Genomic DNA, 15,924 nt, shown 5'->3' on the forward strand with positions numbered 1-15,924 from the left:
AGTACCCGCACTCTTTCACTACGAAGCTACACTGTTGTAACTTGTAGCTTGGCATTCTCTTGTTGAAATAAGCAGGGGCGTCCATGATAACGTTGCTTGGATAACAACATATGTTGCTCCAAAACCTGTACGGACCATTCAGCATTAATGATGCCTTCACAGATGTGTAAGTTACCCATGCCTTGGGCACTAATACACCCCCATACCATCACAGATGCTGGCTTTTACACTTTGCACCTTTAACAATCCGAATGGTTATGTTCCTCTTTGTTCTGGAGGACACCTTGTTCTCTGTTTCCAAATATAATTTGAAATGTGAACTCGTCAGTCCATCTTAGATGAGCTCGGGCCCAGGGTGTTGTTGATAAATGGGTTTGGCTTTGCATAGTAGAGTTTTACCTTGCACTTTCAGATGTAGCGACCAACTGTAGTTACTGACAGTGGTTTTATGAAGTGTTCCTGAGCCCATGTGGTGATATCCTTTACACACTGATGTGTAAAGGATAAAAAAAAATGTTTATCAGTTTGAACATCAAATATGTTGTCTTTGTAGCATATTCAACTGAATATGGGTTGAAAAGGATTTGCAAATCATTGTATTCCGTTTATATTTACATCTAACACAGTTTCCTAACTCATATGGAAACAGGGTTTGTAAAAAATCGGGATTTTGTTGGAAAAGAGGCCAAAAGAGAGCTGCTACGGTGAGTGAGGTCAGTACTTGCTGACGTGTTCAACACCCTCAGAGAGCCAAAAGTTGTTGTTTTCCCGGCAGTAATTGTGGTTTTGGTCGACCTTGTTTCATTTAAAAAACCCGAGGCATTTTTGTTCCGATGTTATCATCACACATACTTCTGATGCATGTTTTCACATAGAAAGTAACCTTGGTTTTATGATCTGGGAGCACCAAAAGTCTTGTATAGCATCAGTTTTTGCGTGAGACACAATCAGGAGTGTTTATAAAAGTGTGCACACTGGCAAATGTGTTCAAATCTACACGGGTAAAAACTGCAGGTTTAGTTCATATTCAGTACTGAGTCAAAGCAGGGTTTAAGTCCCCCCTGAGCTATTATCATCGATCAGTGCAAGTTATGTGTCTCAAAATCAGACGGGACAGCTCAATCCGGCCAAAGCAAAACATTTTAAATACGGCGGTGGTTACTTATTTGTACGTTGTTTGCCAAGAATCACACAATCAAGTCAAGTCATCACTAGAGAAAACACAATTATGTTTTTTCCATGACATCTCCTCAGGAAAGTCCTATAATGGCACAAAGACTACTCTGCATTCCTTTATCATTAGACATATTTGTCAAAAGGCAATAAAACCGTCAACAATCTAAACGCTCCCAAACCGTGCCAGAATAAGACATTTCAATAGGAGTTTTTTTTACTTTTCTCTCCTCTCTTGGTGTTGCTTGACAAAAAGCAGTTGTGCTTGTTCATTTTACTTCGGTTGGTATTGGCTTTTCTTCCAGTGATGATGTCATGTCTGGAAGAAATCCAACGTTTCGCTGGTGCTTAGTGATGACAGAATGCCAAAATGCCCTTTCGTGGCAACACATGTGCATGTATTATGACTTCCAGCAGTAATATAAATGATTGCCATTCACACAGAAAACGTTTATCCTAGGGCCCGGAGACAGAATGTATTTAGTCTCTATTGTTTAAAGGTCTACTGAAACCCACTACTACCGACCACGCAGTCTGATAGTTTATAAATCAATGATGAAATCTTAACATTGCAACACATGCCAATACGGCCGGTTTAGTTTACTAAATTGCAATTTTAAAATTCACGCGGAAGTATCATGCTGAAACGTCACGCATTGTAGAATACATCTTGTTCCAGCACCGTTCCCGGCTATAAGTCGTCTGTTTTCATCGCATAATTCCACGGTATTCTGGACATCTGTGTTGCTGAATCTTTTGCAATTTGTTCAATGAATAATGGAGACGTCAAAGAAGAAAGCTGTAGGTGGGATATGGTGTATTGCGGCCGCCTTTAGCAACACAAACACAGCCGGTGTTTCATTGTGTACATTCCCGAAAGATGACGGTGAAGCTTTACTATGGACCAGAGCGGTCAAGCGAACACGGTTGGATTGGACCACACACACAAAGTACAGTGTATTATGCAGCGATCATTTTGAAAGATCGTGTTTCGAAGAGGGTCCCTTGCGAAGGGCAGAGATGGGCATCGCCACCACCCGTCGACTGGTGCTGAAGAAAGGTGCGGGGCCGACCTTCAGGTTGTACAGGTACGACCATATAATCTCACTAAAACACTAGTAACACAATAAGAAGATAAGGGATTTTCCAGAATTATCCTAGTAAATTTGTCTAATAACATCTGAATCGCTCCCACTGTATAGTCTTTTTTTTTTCTTTCTAGTCCTTCACTCTCACTTTCCTCATCCACAAATCTTTCATCCTCGCTCAAATTAATGGGGAAATTGTCGCTTTCTCGGTCCGAATCGCTCTCGCTGCTGGCGAGGAGTTCCACAACCCGTGATATGAGGAGCCCCACAACCCGTGACGTCACGCGCACATTGTCTGCTACTTCCGGTACAGGCAAGGCTTTTTTATCAGCACCAAAAGTTGCAAACTTTATCGTCGATGTTCTCTACTAAATCCTTTCAGCAAAAATATGGCAATATCGCAAAATTATCAAGTATGAGACATAGAATGGAACTGCTATCCCCATTTAAATAAGAAAATCTCATTTCAGTAGGCCTTTAAGTTTTTGTCACAGGCTGTGAAAGTCCATCTATCCATTTCCTTTCGCTGGTCCCTTTTGGGGTCGTGGGGGGTGCTGGAGCCTATGTCAGCTGCATTCGGGCAGAAGGCTGCGTACATCCTGGACAAGTCGCCATGTGTTGGCCACACAGGGCCAACACAGATAGACAGACAACATTCACACTCACATTCACACACTAGGGACCATTTAGTGGAAAGTATCATTTTGAAATGGAAGATGATGTCAGGAACTAACTTGGCTGCAGTAGTAGTGACCCCAAGTTGCAGGAACCAGGAGAGTGGAGATCAGGTAAGAGTCTTTTTAACAGAGAAGGAAGCAGATGTGCATGTAAGGTTCTTAACATAGGGCTTCACGGTGGCAGAGGGGTTAGTGCGTCTGCCTCACAATACGAAGTTCTTGCAGTCCTGGGTTCAAATCCAGGCTCGGGATCTTCCTGTGTGGAGTTTGCATGTTCTCCCCGTGAATGCGTGGGTTCCCTCCGGGTACTCTGGCTTCCTCCCACTTCCAAAGACATGCACCTGGGGATAGGTTGATTGGCAACACTAAATTGGCCCTAGTGTGTGAATGTGAGTGTGAATGTTGTCTGTCTATCTGTGTTGGCCCTGCGATGAGGGGGCGACTTGTCCAGGGTGTACCCCGCCTTCCGCCCGATTGTAGCTGAGATAGGCGCCAGCGCCCCCCGCGACCCCAAAAGGGAATAAGTGGTAGAAAATGGATGGATGGATGGGTTCTTAACATATAGTCAATCTTCCAGCGCTGAGGAACAGGCGAGGCGGGCATCAATAGCACCCTGCTGATTAACACCAGGTGTGGCCAGGCTACCAATCAGCAGAGGGTGAGGGGAAACAGCACTTATTTTTTATTTTTTATTTTTCTCTCTGGCACTCATCGAAGGTGGACGTTCGCATTTCCTCTCCCTTATCTCTCCTGCTTGCTTCTTTGTCTTGTCTTGTCTTAACTTTTTTTGTTGCCTGTTTCTGCAATGCTCTCCAAATCAACATTGGAACTATTTACCTGGCCTCAACCAAATTGACAAGATCTTAGGTTTAGGGGAACCTGCTTGTTGTGACAGAGCGGTTGTTGCTGGACACACGACACACTCTTGGGAGAAGAAGGTGTGGCGCGTGCCTGGCGACCCTTTTCAGTCGAGGACGTGAAGATATCTACCTATTAGTAATTATGACATCCGCTGATTGGAGTAAGCGTTGCTCTGGTTCGTCGACAAATTGGAAGTTGCCGGCAGTCTTCAAAGTACCCCAAAGCTGCCACAAATGATTGGAGGATGCGGGAAGAACTGTGGACACTCTTGTGATTTGGATCACATCGGACTGTCTGCCCTGCAGGTTTGAGGACCAGTCATAGACAATTTAGAGTGAAAAGCAAATTTTATTTTCACTTCTATACAAAACATTCTAACTTGGATTGTTTCCCTGGCTTCGAGACTCTCCTAAAGGACAGTGCAGCGAAGACACAACAAACTCAGTTCTTGTCTCTCATGGGCACACACTTGTTGTTGTTGACTTTGGACTAGTGACTGCACGACATCAAGGCCGTGGAACAGAGACACAATGCAGGCTTACACACACATGCATACCCCCCAATCCAATGCCCTCAACGCAAATCCCACAGGGTTGATGAAAGGATGGACAGCACCTGAGAGCTGCGGCCTACCACCATGACCCCGCACTCCCTTCCCTCTGTTGCTAGATATCTCCAGTTGTATGTTGTAATATGTTTATTTGCTTTGCTATGGAGGCTTTTTCCCACTCCAGACTGGGCCCCCTTAGGAGCCCAGCCTAGATTGTATGTTTTTACTCATCCTTCCCCAGCGTTTGACCTTTTTCCCCAACTTTTACAGGGCGCCTTGTGGCGATCCCCATCAGCGTTCCTGTTCTGTAACCCTGTGCACTGTTTGTTTGTCTACTCTTGAACGGGTTTGTGCTGACAACAAAGTTTCGTTGTACTTGTGCAATGACAACAAAGACCTCTCCTATCAGGGAGACAAGCAGGAAGTTGAACCAAAATCAGAGCGCTGATAGGAAATAAACATTAACCCGACGTGAAAGATGAGAGAAGTGGTAACATAAACAGTATTTATCATGATCGTAATCGCTTTCCCACGTTCATTATTGTGAACTCAGAATGAAACTAAGTGCAGACATATCTAGCCATGCTGGGACTGCAGACAACATACCTTTTACTCCCCAAAAGAGGTCAGTTTGAGTGAATCCAGGTATCTTCCCGTGGTGCAAATATCTGTCTTTCTCAGACATGTTGGTTGGCTTTTAACTCCAGTTATTATAAACTTAGAAACTAGTCTGCCACCACAAACACAGCCAATACGTCATAAAGCAGCATCAGTCAAATGTGTCTTTAAAGTAGACCAGTATCAACACACATCACTACTTCGGCATGCAAACTCCTGATCCGTGGATACATTGGCTGCCAAGCAGTCTCAGCTTGGTTTGCTTATTCACATTTTCAGATGGCATATTCTAATAAGTTTATAGTTTCAAAATGATATATAGGTTTTTTTTTCCAACAGAGTCACTTTTCTCTAACCAGAACCTAATTAACATTATGTTCTGATTATGGCATTATCTTTGGATATAAAACAAATATTAAACTAAGCTGCTAACAGTGGCATTGTAAATTAACAGTTTAACATACATTTTTATTTAAAGCAGCAGGATCCAACTATGGGGCCTGCTGGCTCGTGTCTTTGTTCGGGGACAATCTGTAGTGCAAGTGGGAATGTGGTGCTGGAGCCATAAGCAGGGAGGGGGGGGCTTAGGGGGCTGGGATTTGAACATTTCATTTAAGCATATACACTAGAGATGCGCGGTTTGCGGTCTCATCCTCACAGTAACACAACATAAACGCAACACAACAAATACCCATAATCCTTTGTATTCATGACACTTCCTGACTATTTTATACACCCCGTTAGATGCAAACCCCCCTCCATGCGTTGGTAAGGTGGGCGGGGTTGGGGTCGCGGGGGTGTAAAATATATTCAGGTTGTGTCACGGATACAAAGGATTATGGGTATTTGTTGTGTTGCGTTTATGTTGTGTTACTGTGAGGATGTTCTCCCGAAATGTGTTTGTCAATCTTGTTGGGTGTGGCTTCACAGCGTGGCGCATATTAGTAAGTGTTAAAGTTGTTTATATCTCAACCATCAGTGTACTCTGTATCACCCAGTATGCCTTTCAACCTTGAACGTGTAATTGCGGAAGCTGCACACAACATGTTGCCGGACCAACAATCTGTTCGTACATGTTGTTGAAGGTGTCTAAGGCAGGGGTGTCAAACTCAAATACAGAATGGGCCAAAATTTAAAAACTGAACAAAGCCGCGGGCCAAAATTAAACAAATTAACCTTTTAATAAGACCCAAACAAGTTTTGCAATGAATATTGAACAAGCAAAGCTTATGTTACTTTATAGTGACATGCAAAAATCGAGTTTCAAATAATAATAATGAAAATTTAAAAATATCAATGGCATAAAAAATAAAATTTGAATAAAAATGTAATGCCTCTTTTCTATTTGCAGCTCTCTGAGGTAAGTATCAAAACAAACTTTTTCCAAAGGCTAATAATACATTCTAAAATAAAATAACAATAATGAAAGAATCAAACATTCAAGTAGCCAGAGAAAGTGCAAGAATAAAAACGTTAATTATTGATCAGTTTGCTAAACTGATTTGCTTTAACACCGAATATAACACAAGCAAAGCTTATAAAACTTAACAGTGCCAAATCAACTTTCAAAAACCAAACGAAAGAATGTCAATGACATATTAAATAAAATGAAAATTAAAAAAATGGTGGTAGCGCTGGGGGGGGGGGGGGGGCGTTGGTGAGTGTATAGTGTAGCGTCCCGGAAGAGTTAGTGCTGCAAGGGGTTCTGGGTATTTGTTCTGTTGTGTTTATGTTGCGAATGTTCTCCCGAAATGTGTTTGTCATTCTTGTTTGGTGTGGGTTCACAGTCTGGCGCATATTAGTAACAGTGTTAAAGTTGTTTACACGGCCACCTTCAGTATGGGTTTTGACCAAGTATACATTGCATTCATTTCTGTGCGTAAAAGCCGCCTATATTATGTGACTGGGCTGGCACGCTGTTTGTAGGGAGGAAAAAGGGACATGACGACAGGTTGTATAGTACGATAAAGCCAGGGTCCTCAATATTGTTGTCCGGGTGGAAAACGGGAGAAATTCGGGAGAATGGTTGCCCCCGGGAGATTTTCGAGAGGGGCACTGAAATTCGGGAGTCTTCTGGGAAAATCGGGAGGGTTGGCAAGTAAGAGTACTAGCGGTGAATGGGGTGTCACAGCGGCACCACTGCTGTATAACACCGGCGGGCCAGCTCTAATGTTAATTTGATATTGCCTTAAGGGCCAAATTAAATTACACGGCGGGCCAAATTGCCGCGGGCCAGAGTTTGACACCCATGGTCTAAGGCAATGGCTTCACAGCACGCCCATATTCTTGTAATCAGGATGAACTCTAATGGATAGTCGCGGGAACATTAGCGGCTCCAAATGTCATCATTACTCTGTGAAACAAGTTTAAATAGCTCTGTGAGTGGTAAAGACGGACAACTTCTGATGTATTTCAGCGGGCAAGTACGGTCCTGATAGAATGTTGGTTCGGGTGGACGGCGGGTGGATGACGACTTTGGTGATGCGGATGCGGATGAAATAGTTGCCTATCCGCGCATCTCTGATATACACAGAAAAAGCATAGGCCAGGGGGGTCAAAGTCATTTTTATCTCAGGGGCTGTGTGGAGTAAAATGTGTGCACGGGTGATGCATGAAAAAATAGAACAAACACATTCTGGAAATATTACAATAAAAATATAGAAAACAATACCGGCAACGGTAAAGTTTAGATCCATGAAGGAAAGAAGAAAGTGAATGAATGTTAATAATTGAATAAATTAATTTGTTTTCTTTTGTGTTATTATTTTTTTTAATGAATGAAGTAACGTTAATGACGACCTTTATTTAAAACACAATATAGAATGTGAGATACAGTCGCAATCAAAAGTTTACATACACTTGTAAAGAACATAATATCATGGCTGTCTTGAGTTTTAAATTTGTATTTATTCTGACTTCACATGGACAAAGATAAGACCTTCTAGAGGAATGTTCTGTGGTCAGATGGAACAAAAATGTGGCTATTTGACCACAATACCCAGCAATATGTTGGGAGGAGAAAAAGTGAGGTCTTCAATCCCAGGAACACCATCCCTACCGTCAAGCATGGTCGTGGTAGTATTGAAGTGAATTATGAAGTGAATTATATTTATATAGCCCTTTTCTCTAGTGACTCAAAGCGCTTTACATAGTGAAACCCAATATCTAAGTTACATTTAAACCAGTGTGGGTGGCACTGGGAGCAGGTGGGTAAAGTGCCTTGCCCAAGGACACAACGGCAGTGACTAGGATGGCGGAAGCGGGAATTGAACCTGCAACCCTCAAGTTGCTGGCACGGCCACTCTACCAACCGAGCTATGCTCTGGACCTGTTGTTGCGTCTGTTCGGCATAGTAATGCCAAAGTTGTCCCTCCGTGGATGCGTCGAACGTGAACACAGCAAAGGTAAGATTAAATGAATTTATTTAAATAAAAAGGAGCTCGAGAACAAAAATACTGGAGCTGAGCTCAAAGGCAAATAAAAGCGCTAGCAATGATGGCTAGGAAGAACAAACAGAATAAACACGTCGGCACACAAAAAGGAAAAACAAAACACTTAGCATGAGAGCTAAGAAGGAAATAAAATGCGTAGCGTGAGAGCTCGCGAGAATAATCAGGAGTTGCGTGTAAGCAAAAATGCAAAGCAGATGTACCGTTGTGTGTGAACAAATTAAGAACCCAGAAAGACTGAACAGTAAAAGGCTGGCTTATATATGGCAGTAATCAAGGCGGAACAGGTGTGTGTAAAAAACGAGGAGCAGGTGAAACTGATGTGTAACCATGGAAACGAACAAAACAGGAACTAAGCAGGTGTAACGACGGAGTGATACAAAAACGTGAAGAATAAACAATAATATGTGGCGTGCTGAAAAGCGGATTTTAACACCTGTTTTGCTGCCAATGGAACCGGTGCTTTACAGAGAGTAAATGGGGCAATGAAAAAGGAGGATTACCTCCAAATTCTTCAGGACTACCTGACATCCTCAGCCCGGAGATTGGGTCTTGGGCGCAGTTGGATGTTCCAACAGGACAATGACCCCAAACACACCTCAAAAGTGGTAAAGGAATGGCTAAATCAGGCTAGAATGAAGGTTTTAGATTGGCCTTCCCAAAGTCCTGACTTAAATGTGTGGACAATGCTGAAGAAACAAGTCCATGTCAGAAAACCAACACATTTAGCAGAACTGCACCAATTTTGTCAAAAGGAGTGGTCGAAAATTCAACCAGAAGCTTGCCAGAAGCTTGTGGATGGCTACAAAAAGCGTGTTCTTGCAGTGAAACTTGCAATGGACATTTAACCAAATATTAACATTGCTGTATGTATACTTTTGACCCAGCAGATTTGGTAACATTTTCAGTAGACCCATAATAAATTCATAAAAGAACCAAACTTCATGGATGTTTTTTTCTGACCAACAAGTATGTGCTCCAATCACTCTATCACAGAAAAATAAGAGTTGTAGAAAGTATTGGAAACTCAAGACAGCCATGACTTTATGTTCTTTACAAGTGTACATCAACTTTTGATCGCGACTGTATAACAGGATAATGCATACATTTATCATTTGTTTTCAAAACGCTTACAAAAAAGTGGGACCCCAAAAATTTACAGGGGGACCCCATTTTAATGACTTGATGGGGTCCCCAGGGACATTTCCTAGCGCCAACACTGATGGAGTATTGGTGTGTACAAAACAGTAGCGGACGGGCTGGTTCTAAGAAAGTTAAAGCAGTGGTCCCCAACCACCGGGCCGCGGCCCGATTGGTGCCGGGCCGCAGAATAATTTTTTTATAAATTTTTCTAAAAAAAAAAAAATTTTTTTTTTTTTAATCAAATCCACATAAAAACACAATATACACTTACAATTAGTGCACCAACCACAAAAAACTCCCTTTTTCATGACAAAAAAAAAGAAAGAAAAAAAAAAGGGATTCCCCCCCACACCCCCGGGCCGCGGGACAAATTATTAAGCGTTGACCGGTCCGCGGATACAAAAAGGTTGGGGACCACTGAGTTAAAGTACCCATGTCTGTCACACACACACTAGCTGTGGCGAAATTATTCTCTGCATTTGACCCATCCCTGGGAGGTGAGGGGAGCAGTGAGCAGCAGCGGTGGCCGCGCCCGGAAATCCATCCATCCATCCATCCATCATCTTCCGCTTATCCGAGGTCGGGTCGCGGGGGCAACAGCCTAAGCAGGGAAACCCAGACTTCCCTCTCCCCAGCCACTTCGTCTAGCTCTTCCCGGGGGATCCCGAGGCGTTCCCAGGCCAGCCGGGAGACATAGTCTTCCCAACGTGTCCTGGGTCTTCCCCGTGGCCTCCTACCGGTTGGACGTGCCCTAAACACCTCCCTAGGGAGGCATTCGGGTGGCATCCTGACCAGATGCCCGAACCACCTCATCTGGCTCCTCTCGATGTGGAGGAGCAGCGGCTTTACTTTGAGTTCCTCCCGGATGGCAGAGCTTCTCACCCTATCTCTAAGGGAGAGCCCCGCCACACGGCGGAAACTCATTTCGGCCGCTTGTACCCGTGATCTTATCCTTTCGGTCATGACCCAAAGCTCATGACCATAGGTGAGGATGGGAACGTAGATCGACCGGTAAATTGAGAGCTTTGCCTTCCGGCTCAGCTCCTTCTTCACCACAATGGATCCGTAAAACGTCCGCATTACTGAAGACGCCGCACCGATCCGCCTGTCGATCTCACGATCCACTCTTCCCTCACTTGTGAACAAGACTCCTAGGTACTTGAACTCCTCCACTTGGGGCAGGGTCTCCTCCCCAACACGGAGATGGCACTCCACCCTTTTCCGGGCGAGAACCATGGACTCGGACTTGGAGGTGCTGATTCTCATTCCGGTCGCTTCACACTCGGCCGCGAACCGATCCAGCGAGCGCTGAAGATCCCGGTCAGATGAAGCCATCAGGACCACATCATCTGCAAAAAGCAGAGACCTAATCCTGCGGTTACCAAACCGGAACCCCTCAACGCCTTGACTGCGCCTAGAAATTCTGTCCATAAAAGTTATGAACAGAATCGGTGACAAAGGACAGCCTTGGCGAAGTCCAACCCTCACTGGAAATGTGTCCGACTTACTGCCGGCAATGCGGACCAAGCTCTGGCACTGATCGTACAGGGATCGGACAGCCACAATAAGACAGTCCGATACCCCATACTCTCTGAGCACTCCCCACAGGACTTCCCGAGGGACAAGGTCGAATGCCTTCTCCAAGTCCACAAAGCACATGTAGACTGGTTGGGCAAACTCCCATGCACCCTCAAGAACCCTGCCGAGAGTATAGAGCTGGTCCACAGTTCCACGACCAGGACGAAAACCACACTGTTCCTCCTGAATCCGAGGTTCGACTATCCGACGCCCGGAAATCATTTTTGGTGATTTAAACCCCAATTCCAACCCTTGATGCTGAGTGTCAAGCAGGGAAGAAAATGGGGCCCATTTTTACAGTCTTTGGTATGACTACGAATCAAATATCATCCTGGGGGTCATAGATCATTCATTCACGGGCCGGATCTGACACCTAGGACAGTGTTTTTCAATCTGGTGTGCCATGGGAGACTATGTAATTTCATTTTATTGGGTTAAAAATATTTTTTGCAAGCCAGTAATTACAATCCGCGAATAATGTGCCGTAGTTGAGTGTCTGTACTGTCCAGAGCTCAACAGAGTAACCATGTAATACTCATCCATATCAGTAGGTGGCAGCCGGTAGCTAATTGCTTTGTAGATGTCGGGAACATGGTTTGTGGTGATCACAATATGCAGGCAACAGCAGGAGGCAGGGTGCAGGTAAAAAAGGTATCTTATGCTCGGTTGGTAGAGCGGCCGTGTCAGCAACTTGAGGGTTGCAGGTTCGATTCTCGCTTCTGCCATCCTAGTCTCTACCGTTGTGTCCTTGGGCAAGACACTTTACCCGCTTGCTCTCAGTGCCACCCACACTGGTTTAAAAATATAACTTAGATATTGGGTTTCACTATGTAAAGCGCTTTGAGTCACTGGAGAAAAGCGCTATATAAATATAATTCACTTCACTTCACTATAAATAAACAAAAGGTGGGTGCCGCTAAGAAAAGACATTGAAGCTTAGGAAAGGCTATGCGGAACGAAACTAAAACTGAACTGGCTACAAAGTAAACAAAAACAGAATGCTGGACGACAGTAAAGACTTACAGTGTGTGGCACTGAGATGGCGTCCACAAAGTACATTCGAACATGACATGACAATCAATAATGTCCGCACAAAGAAGGATGGCAACAACTTAAATCCGAATCCGAATCAGAATCAGAAATACTTTTATTAATCCCCGAGGGGGAAATTAAGATTTTCAGCACAATCCCATTAAAGATCAGACTAACATTACAGGGAGACAGAACAGGATATCTGACGGGTCTGCCGACCGGCGCCTTTTACAAAGTTCACACTGGGGAGGGGGAGTTGAGAAAAAAAAAAAATCAGTCCAAGCCTGGGCCCCCGGAGAGGGGGTCCAGACTGAGGCCAAGGGGAAAAAACTCATTACCATAGCACACATAAGCATGTGTGTAAGAGAGATACATCAAACATCAAAGAACACAAAGGACATTAAAGACTGTGGAAGTTGCCCTCCAAGGGGTTCTTTGGACCACCAAACAACGACATGAGAGCTCGGTTTAGGTTCACAATATAGTTTATTTTTCAAATAAAGTCTCTGTGTTGCTTTTCAGCAATTGTCTTTTTGTGACTGTCCGTCTTGCTCTCCCCCCAGCTCCAACAATGTCTCTCCTCCCAGCTGCTGCTGAAACAGAACGGCAGGTGATTAAATAATAAGGCCCACCTGGGCCATCCACGCACCTGTCGCTGACTTTGAGGCCAGTCATGGCACACCCCATTCTGCTGCAGGTATCTCATGCTTAAACCATTAATAAACAAAACGCATTGAAGCTTTGGGATGGCTGTGCAGAACGAAACAAAAACTAAACTGGCTACAAAGTCAACAAAAACAAAATGCTGGACGACAGCAAAGACTTACAGCGTGTGGCGTGGAGATGGCGTCCACAAAGTACAAACCCCGTTTCCGTGTGAGTTGGGAAATTGTGTTAGATGTAAATATAAACGGAATACAATGATTTGCAAATCATTTTCAACCCATATTCAGTTGAATATGCTACAAAGACAACATATTTGATGTTCAAACTGATAAATATATTTTTTTGTTGCAAATAATCATTAACTTTAGAATTTGATGCCAGCAGCACGTGACAAAGAAGTTGGAAAAGGTGGCAATACATACTGATAAAGTTGAGGAATGCTCATCAAACACTTATTTGAAACATCCCACAGGTGTGCAGGTTAATTGGGGAACAGGTGGGTGCCATGATTGGGTATAAAAGCAGCTTCCATGAAATGCTAAGTAATTCACAAACAAAGATGGGGCGAGGGTCACCAATCTGTAAGCAAATTGTCGAACAGTTTTAGAACAACATTTCTCAACGAGCTATTGCAAGGAATTTAGGGATTTTTCCATTTACGGTCCGTAAAATCATCAAAAGGTTCAGTGAATCTGAAGAAATCACTGCACGTAAGCGATGATATTAGGGACCTTTGAACCCTCAGGCGGTACTGCATCAAAAACCGACATCAGTGTGTAAAGGATATCACCACATGGGCTCAGCAACATTTCATAAAACCACTGTCAGTAACTACAGTTGGTTGCTACATCTGAAAGTGCAATTTAAAACTCTACTATGCAAAGCCAAACCCAAGGAACGCCGCTGGTTTCGCTGGGCCCGAGCTTATCTAAGATGTACTGCTGCAAAGTGGAAAAGTGTTCTGTGGTCTGACAAGTCCACATTTCAAATTATATTTGGAAACAGAGGACGTGGTGTCCTCCGGAACAAAGAGGAAAATAACCATCCGGACTGTTTTGGGTGCAAAGTTCAAAAGCCAGCATCTGTGATGGTATGGGGGTGCATTAGTGCCCAAGGCATGGGTAACTTACACATCTGTGAAGGCACCATTAATGCTGAAAGGTCCATACAGGTTTTGGAACAACATATGTTGTCATCCAAGCAACGTTATCATGGACGCCCCTGCTTATTTCAGCAAGACAATGCCAAGCCATGTGTTACAACAGTGTGGTTTCGTAATAAAAGAGTGCGGGTACTTTCCTGGCCCGCCTGCAGTCCAGACATGTCTCCCATCGAAAATGTGTGGCGCATTATGAAGCGTAAAATAGGACAGCGGAGACCCCGGACTGTTGAACGACTGAAGCTCTACATAAAACAAGAATGAGAAAGAATTCCACTTTCAAAGCTTCAACAATTAGTTTCCTCAGTTCCCAAACATTTATTGAGTGTTGTTAAAAGAAAAGGTGATGTAACACAGTGGTGAACATGCCCTTTCCCAACTACTTTGGCACGTGTTGTAGCCATGAAATTCTAAGTCAATTATTATTTGCCCCCAAAAAAATAAGTTTATGAGTTCGAACATCAAATATGTTGTCTTTGTAGCATATTCAACTGAATATGGGTTGAAAAGGATTTGCAAATCATTGTATTCCGTTTATATTTACATCTAACACAATTTCCCAACTCATATGGAAACGGGGTTTGTATATTCGAACGTGACATGACAATCAAAAATGTCCTCACAAAGAAGGATAAAAAAACTATTGAATTATTCTTGTTTGCTAAAACAAAGCAGATGCGGGGATTTTCGCTCAAAGGAAGACTTGAAACTGCGACAGGAAAATACCAACAAAACAGGAAAAGCCACCAAAATAGGAGCGCAAGACAAAAACTAAAACACTACACACCGATACAGTTTACCTGTATCTCACATTTTTTTGTAAGGGGCGCAGAAGTTGGCAGACCCGTCAGCAATCCAGTTCTGTCTTCCTGTAATTTTGAATGGGATTGTGGCGAGAATTTTAATTTCCCCTCAGGGATTAATAAAGTATTTCTGATTCTGATTTCTGATTCTGACAAGAGCTACCGTATTTCCTTGAATTGCCGCAGAGCATATAGTATGCGCCTGCCTTGAATTACTGCCGTGTCAAACTCGCTTCGCAAAATAATTAGCGCATGCTTAGTATTACCGCCTGGTCAAACTCGTGACACTTCCCCTGTCATCATTTCCAAAATGGAGGCTGATTTCAATACCGGTAATTTGAAATCACATGAAGGGAAGAAGATTAAGAGCTATTCAGTGGGATTTAAGGTCCAATCTTACATCACACTCAAATTTTTACTGCATGCCTTTGGTAAGTGCCGGAGTGAGAAGAGGTTTTCAAATAATTAGCGCATGCTGACTTTTACCACATGCTTTAGGTAAGCGCAGGAGTGAGAAGAAGTTTTAAAATAATTAGCGCATGCTTACTTTTACCACATGCCTTTGGTAAGCGCAGGAGTGAGAATAGATTTGAAATTAATTAGCTCAAGGAAATTCGGTATATTGATTCATGCTTTGTTATGGTTTAAAGTCATATCCAACATTTGCGACAACAACTTTTTATTGTCTACTGAATCAATTTGTTAAGGATTTCTGCTGGTGTTGTGCCTCTGGATATTTTCAATGAAAAAAAAAAAGGTTGAAAAACACCGATGTAGTGCATGTAGGCCTAATGAAAATTCAAAGTATGTCACACAGTATGATCTGATTGTAGATTAGATTAGATTAGATAGTACTTTATTTATTCCGTCAGGAGAGTTCCTTCAGGAAAATTAAAATTTTCAGCACAAATCCCATTCAAGTTTAGACAAACATTACAGGGAGACAGAACAGGATCGCTGACGGGTCTACCGGCTTCCAGCGCCCCTTACAATAGCTCGGTTGGTAGAGCGGCCGTGCCAGCAACTTGAGGGTTGCAGGTTCGATTCCCGCTTCCGCCATCCTAGTCACTGCCGTTGTGTCCTTGGGCAAGACACTTTACCCACCTGCTCCCAGTGCCACCCACACT

Source organism: Nerophis ophidion, linkage group LG07, assembly GCF_033978795.1.
Source record: "Nerophis ophidion isolate RoL-2023_Sa linkage group LG07, RoL_Noph_v1.0, whole genome shotgun sequence".
NCBI lineage: Eukaryota > Metazoa > Chordata > Actinopteri > Syngnathiformes > Syngnathidae > Nerophis > Nerophis ophidion.